This window comes from Diospyros lotus, chromosome 5, assembly GCF_014633365.1.
Source record: "Diospyros lotus cultivar Yz01 chromosome 5, ASM1463336v1, whole genome shotgun sequence".
NCBI lineage: Eukaryota > Viridiplantae > Streptophyta > Magnoliopsida > Ericales > Ebenaceae > Diospyros > Diospyros lotus.
In genome coordinates this window covers 11,587,962-11,595,652 of record NC_068342.1, presented here as the reverse complement: position 1 = coordinate 11,595,652, position 7,691 = coordinate 11,587,962, and the positions used below count along the sequence as shown (strand labels likewise).

Genomic DNA, 7,691 nt, shown 5'->3' with positions numbered 1-7,691 from the left:
ACCTATGTAGGAGTTCTGTTCTTTTGTGAGATAAGTAAATGTTATATATATATATATACCTATATACTCGGGCAGAGAAGCAGCAAGTCTGGGCGCTCTTCCCCTGTTCCAAGCAAACACACACACATCTATATACATCTATATATATAACAACCTTCATTGTTGTACCAATTGAGTAACCCACTTGTATATCCAAATATATATATATATATGCTAACAACCCTTGTATATACATGTATGCACGCCCTCTATTTCTGTCCCAGCCAATCCTTCATTTACATATTCATATATATAAATATATATGCACGACAGTGTAGTCTCTTTCTCTCTCCCTCCTTGTTTCATTTAATCCTCACCCACTTATATGTATACATATGCGCCAACGTTGAAACACCCTCAGTGGACATAAACATCCAAATAATATATATGTATGTATATGTTTAATACCATGTTCAACACTCACTGAAGGCGTAAGACACTTAAATAATATATATATATGTATATGCATGGTTGCTATTCTCTGTAAGTTTAAAAACAAACGTAAGGCACTGAAATAATATATATATATATATATATATGTATGTTTGATACTCTCTGTAAGTTTAACATAAGGCACTTAAAATATATATATATATGTATACATATGTTTAATACCCTCTGTAAGTTTAAGAACACCCAAATAATATATATATATATGTATACACATGATTAACACCCACGCACCCATTGTATATTGCCATGAGCATTATTTAATTATCTATTAAATGAATTTTGAATATGCCCAAATTTATGAGAATTTATATCAAAATTTTCCTTGTATTTTTTTAACAGTCATTGGAATATGGACAATAAATTAAATGTCACGTGTGTAAAGATTAATAGAGCTAATCGTGGTTCTTTTAGTTGCATGGGAACTCTAATTATAAATTTGAGACTTTTTGTGGAGGTATACTTGTCATCAATACGTGGTATTAAATCATGGGGATATTTATTTATGCATTTGAGAGCATGGCATTCAAGTTGGTAACCTTGCGTGATTTCATAAATAACATGTCAAAATATGATATATATACCATTGTTATTAAATTTTGCGCACCTATTATTTTGCGCGGAGGAAAGGGTACCTTAGAGCACCTGGCACGGGATGAGGTGGCCATAGCCCGACAGGTTGGCTCCATATTGAATGTGAGTTTTTATTCTCTTGATACACTTTGGCATATGTTGTTTGATGGCTTGCGAGTCTACAAGATTTGATTCTAATACTTAATTTCATATGCACATTTGCATAGTAATATATGGTGACATGATGGATTTAAATTGAGATTTATAAAGTCATAAATTACGAATCTTGTATAAGACTGTGGAGTTCTTGTGTAGCATCTCAAAAATTTGGAGACAAGTAAAAATAATTAATTTGGGTGTTTGAGGATATTTTAGAATATTTGAAAATTTTTGAGAAAATATTTATTTATGATATTTTGAAGAAATAGGAAATTAAGATGATTAATTAAATTAATTGGATGTATTTATGAAAATAATAAAATAAACTATAATAAAAATAATAACAATAATAATATAAACCATAATAATAATAATAAAAATAATAATAATAAAAGAGTTAATCAAATTAAATTAAATTAAACTAATTAGTTAATATATATATATATATATATATACTTGTTTGTGTGAGTGTGTGCGTGGCTGCTTCCCAGCCAATTCCTTTTGTGGCCTTAATGCCACTTGAGTGGTGTATATATATATATATTTGTATGTGTGTGTGCGTGACCCATCCGTGGCCGTTTCTCTTTGTGGCTTATAGGCCACTTGAATTTGGTATAAAAGGCAATCTTGGGCAGCAAGCAGAACGTGAAGATTGAAGCCTAATTAGAGTGGAGAAATTAAGGGATTGAGAGGGAGAAAGAAGGGATCGGCCAACAGCAAGCGAGGAGGATTTTGAGGAAGAACACGCAGCAACTGAAAGAGAGGAGAAGAGGGGAAAAAGCAAGGAAGTTTGGGATTTTTCGATGTTTAAAATATTTCGGTAAGTACGTAAAATTACTAAAAGTGTTATATATTAAAACTATAGGTTTTTCGCGATTAGATTATGCAGATTATGTGACTAGATTTAATTTATTGAATCCGCTATCTTGTTATTTTATGTAGAATGTTCTAATTCGCATTGGGAGCACAAGAGAGGCTGAAAGTAGCTATTTTCAGGCAAGGTCCTAACCCTCTCCTCGTGATCTTTATTTCCCGTGATAGTCTCCACAGTTTCTTGTATTTTAAACCCTCCCTCACCTTGATTCGGTTCCACACATTAATAATAATACTCCGCGTGGCAACCACCCTATGATTTATATGTTATTAATGAGGTTATTTTCGATGGAATAAGTTAAGCAAAGTTATCTTAGTATCTTTCTTTTTGATCGTTTCGGAGCTTTGTATCGCTCCATTTTCCTTGGGAATGATGCCGAACCCATTGGGGTTAGGTTCTTAGAGAAATTGGTTATGGTTAGAATTAGGAGAATGTGTTAAAGAGTCTATTATGTATGTTGAGATGGTTTTATGTGAATGAAAAGTAATGAGAATGGTATTACGATGTTATGTGGTTATGTACATGAAGAGTTATGAGTTATGGAGAAATGTTATGTAAAGTTAAGCTGGGAAGATATAAAGTCAATAGTGTAAGGGCCCACTCTCGAATATTCCCGCTAGCATAGGATATTCGAAAGGAGGTCATCACAGAGATGATATAGAACAACCACAATTAAACAAACAACTCATTTCATTCATTAGCAGCGGAAACCATGCTTAAGTTCAATGACACTTCCAATAGCTCAAGAGTCGGGCTCAACGGCCATACAAAATAGATAAGAGACTCTAATGTTAACTAACAAAATAAGACTCATTTCATCTCAAGTCTCACCAAAATGCTAACAGGATCTTCAAGTTAGGACGCGCCCCCATACACCTTTATCCTCAGGCTTTAGTCCCACTGGACTCAGCCTCAATAATAGCTTTCCCTTTACCTGGAATGGCAAAGAAGATCAAGTGAGCCACAAGGCTCAGCAAGTTCTAAGGTAATAAACAATGATCATGAACCAAGAATAAGGTGACACCAAAGAGAGTACTCCAGAACATCACTGATGTATACAAATATCACATTTTAAGACTTGATCAATTCCAAGTTAAATGTATCATGCCACCATGTACTATTATGCAAATGTGCATATAAATGTAATATCAAAATCAAGTCTCATAGGCTCGCGAGCCATAAATCAACACATGCCAAAGTGTATCACATAGACAAAACCTCACAATAAATATGGAGCCAACTTGCCGGGCTATGGCCACCTCGTCCCGTGCCAAGTTGTAACGACCCGCTCCCACTTACAGGCGCCACCGGTAAATAATCGACCAGATTACTCACCCGACAACCACAACTGAAGGGTTGGACTATGTTTCAACAGGAAACGCCCTACGTGGGAACTAGGCTTCGTCCTTCCCTTCGCTCCACTCAGGAATCGGTCCCAACTCAAATAAGAAAAATCCAGCGGACCAAGACCCGAAACCTGAGTGAGCTTCACCTCTCTTCAGCTCACCCCATAGCAAGCCAGAGGTGACCCAGGCACAAAGCTAGCATACAAACACTTCGCTGAGTATTGGGGATTTATGAGAACATACCTTGCTGATCTTGACTCGGTCCGAAACTTGGCTTTACCAACTATGCCACATTCAACAAGCAATCTCACAATCATCTATCACACTATGATGATTACACAATTGAATACATTTAAGCTCAAAAACACAGACATTTACTCACAAGGGTATACATACACCACGCCCCCTGGCTACATACAAGCAATATTAAAAATACATAACTCAGCAACTCAGCTAGTTGCCTCAACGACCTCCCGACGCCATCCCTGCTTGCATCCGAACTTGCATCATCTACACATGAGGTAAAAACCTCATGAGTCATAAAGACTTAGTAAGGGTGCAATGCATGTAAATATGAGTATAATCATGTTTATGTATGCCAAATGCATGCAAATGAGGCTAGGCTCACATATCCTCACAACCCACTAAGGTTTGAGGCATCAACCTATCAGCCCCCACCACTAATCCTCCATATGGCCACAGGTCCACTAGTTCTTGCATCACACAAGATATAACCACTACATGCCAATGCAACATAAAAATATTATCAAACACATTTACCAACTTGCAAGGCCACCTCCACATGGGGCCGTCCCTTACCTGGCTCGAAGCTTCATCTTTGCCTCGGCACGAATTCCAGCCTGAATCTCAAGTTCTTCTAGGATCACCGTCCCTCCGGTCGAACCTAGATGCAACCACACACAAAATCCCAACTCCATTAACATTCGGCATTTAACCGATGCCCTCAACTATGCCGTATACCGCAAAACCCCCGACAATAAACTTCGACAAAAACAACCCCAACCAAGGCATAAACCAATCAACTAATTACATTTCATTATCTCACATAATGAAAATATTTTGAAAGAATTAAATTAATTACCTTGATTAATTTGGAGAAGAAAACCGATCAGACGCCCACACTGGCGTTGGCTCTCGAGCTGCCACTTGTACCAAAGATCTCGATCTCAAGCCTCTGACACGCTCCTCGTGTCCCCAAATAATTTTCAGACTTTTTCTAGAATTTTCTGGAATTTCCTCCTATTTTTTCAGATTTTTCCCAAATTTTCTTTATTTTCTTTTTCCTTTATTTCTTTTTTTCTTTTCTCCTTATTTTCTTTCTCTTCTTCCCGCACCTCCCCCTGCACGCGCACTGTTCATCTTCCTCCTCCCCGCGGCTGCTTCTTCCTCGCGTGCAAACAGGTCCGTTCCAGCTGCTGCGCACGGCCGTGAGCCACCTTCCAGCATTGCCTCCACCGGTCTCCACCATCACGAGCGCCAACGACCGTGGCTGTTGCTCCCGGCTCCGCCCGCTGCTACCGCAGCCGCGGCTGCCGATGCCTCACAGCTGATCGCGACCACAGCTGGTCGCTCCCCACGCCGCTGCTGCTCCGAGCAACCTCCGTAGCCGGCTAAGCTTGCTGCAAGCGCCGCTGCCTCTGGCCGCAGCAACCGTCTCTGCCATGGCCGATGCTTTCAGCATCGTTGCAACCAGCCATGGCCGCCGTTGCCTTTGCTGCTTTCGGCCTTCTTCGGCAAGCACATCGCCGCTCATCACCGCGGTGGTTGCTGCTGCTTCTTCGCGACCCCATGGCCGATTGGCCTTGCTTCTTTTGGTCATTGCAACAGCAGCTCAAGGCTGCTTCTTCCATGGCCGAGCGTAGCTACCTCCCTCTCGCGCTCTCACTCTCTCTCTCGCAAGCTTTCTCTCAATCTCTCTAGCTCATAGCTCTCTCTCCCGAGCCTCTTTTCTCCTCTCGGCCGAGCTCCTATGAGCTCTCTTTCTGCCATTTCAAATGTACAGAGACAGTCAGTAGGAAGCTTCAAGGAAGCTTCCTCACATGGCTATATATATATACATATATATAAATTACATATTAAACCCCCAATTCTCATTATTTGCACTTGAGAACCCCTAATTCCACTTAAGAATTTTTAATAATGACATTTGGGCCCTCCAAGCCTAATTTAATTATCATTAACCCACACAAATTCTTTATTCTTTAAACATTAATAATCGGCATCTACTCGGGAATCTTGATTTCATCCCTGCGCCTGCACGGGACCTTTATTCGACCTGAACACACTTAAGGGTTGCCTTACTCAGAAAACCGAACCACCCCTAGCGTCCCCTTAGCTTCCAAGAGGTCCCCTCCGACTATTCGGTATTGGCACCCACTCGGGCTTATAGAGAATTTATTTCGAAATTTATTCCCGATCGGACCGCTTCTAACGTCATTATCCTCATCTCGAGACGCTCACCAATCCCTTGCCTTCTTCCCTGGACATCCAAGTCCCGAGGCACTCTCAACTGCCAATTCGGCAATTTTATTAATTAATTTCTCGATATTGACCCTTGGGCTTCCCGGACCACCCGAGCTCCTTTCAAAATAATCAAAAATTATTTATTTTAACACCATGTAATACCGGGTATTACACAAGTGCTCTAGGGTACCCTTTCTCCCTCCGCGCAAAATAATAGGTGCGCAAAACATATATATATGGCACCTGTACATGTATGCATCATGTATGTATTTGCCAACCACATGTATTTAAATTCCTGATTTTGCGATATTCATGCTGTTAACATCACTTACCCATACCGGGTATTTTCCCCATCATCAGATAAATTCAACATATCTTACTTCATAATGTTTACCACATTCAAGATGTAATTTATGGCACAAAAATGCTTAATGTAATTTACAACACAAGAATACTTCTTTGAGATATGCTATTTAATATTAAATCTCGATTCACCAGTTGAGGTGTATTATAAATTTAATAACTATTATTCCCATCATATGATTGTTGTGATTTCATTTAACCAGTGATAATATGCATTTACTTGCATTCATGCTCATAGCTCAAATTCATTATTCGACCCCATGCAATCAAATGACCACACCACGTGAAATTACTGACCAAACATAATCCTGAAATTTTTCTAAGGTAATGGACCAAATAGAACATTTTTTGAAAATGTCTTCATCTTGAAAAACTAACTCCCGGTAATTTGATTACTAGCATTTATTGTTGTAAAAATGATTTTTAATGAATTTTTCAAGAAACGGAAACTATGTATTTCGATGGTGGTAAAATTGCAAATTCATGGATTTGTACTAAAACCAAAATTCTAACTTTTTATTTTTATGGATTTTGATTTTTTTGTTATTTTTATTGAATCCAAATGGGGGGTACTTTCTTATTTACATTTATGTATTAAAGTAAAGGAAAGTAAAATATAAATTAAGGAAAATGCAAATGGGACGAGCTCGGGAACAGCTCAAGGTCTTGAGGTCGCAGCTTACGAAGAGAGCTCAAGAGACCTCGCGGGAAGGACAAGCGAACGAGCTCGGGGTCATGAGGTGAACGAGCTCGCGGTCAAGGGGTTGAGCAAGAGCTCGCTGGACGAGCTTGAGGTCAGGCGCGCGGCAAGAGCTCGCGGCCAAGAGCTTGACAGATGAGCTCGCGATTAAGCGGCCAGGGAGCTTATAGGTGTGAGCTCGCGGCAAAGAGCTGGAACGAGCTCGCTAGAACATCAATGAAGTTGAACGTGTATATATATATATAACTGGGTTTGCCGAACAGAACAGGGGCATTCAAATGACTATTTAAGCATAATATATTGTGGATTAGCTAGGCAGGGCATGCTTTAATAAGCTTTTCAAATCTCTGGGGGGGGGGGGGTATCAGCTCGTTACGCATATTGAATATAAGTATTTACAAGTGGGTCTCATATATATAGGAGAACAGTTTATATATATTTTCAGTTGAGGCTTTTGCTGTTTGCTCCAAATACCTTAATGAAATCATTTAATGGTGACTTAACACTCTACATTCAGCTATGGGTGAGAGCTTCCAAAAGTGATGCAACATGTACATATATAAATGCCTGAATAGGGAGCAACGAGCTAAACAAAAACCCAGCTGTAAGTAAGAAGGAAAGCCATTCACTGAACAAATATTAGGGTGAATCAAACCCCGCTTGAGACATCAAATGAACTTCACAGCAACTAGGAACTTTACGA

At 39.4% G+C, this 7,691-nt stretch overlaps 1 long non-coding RNA gene across 1 annotated transcript; it reads right to left on the bottom strand.

The window, feature by feature from the left end:
- Nucleotides 1–2,767: 2,767 nt before the first annotated feature.
- Nucleotides 2,768–5,481, bottom strand: LOC127802326 (uncharacterized). Its single transcript, XR_008023266.1, has 3 exons — nt 4,544–5,481; nt 4,261–4,345; nt 2,768–3,951 (listed from the first exon to the last, which is right to left on the bottom strand). It is a non-coding gene; the product is annotated as an uncharacterized LOC127802326 (long non-coding RNA).
- Nucleotides 5,482–7,691: the final 2,210 nt, after the last annotated feature.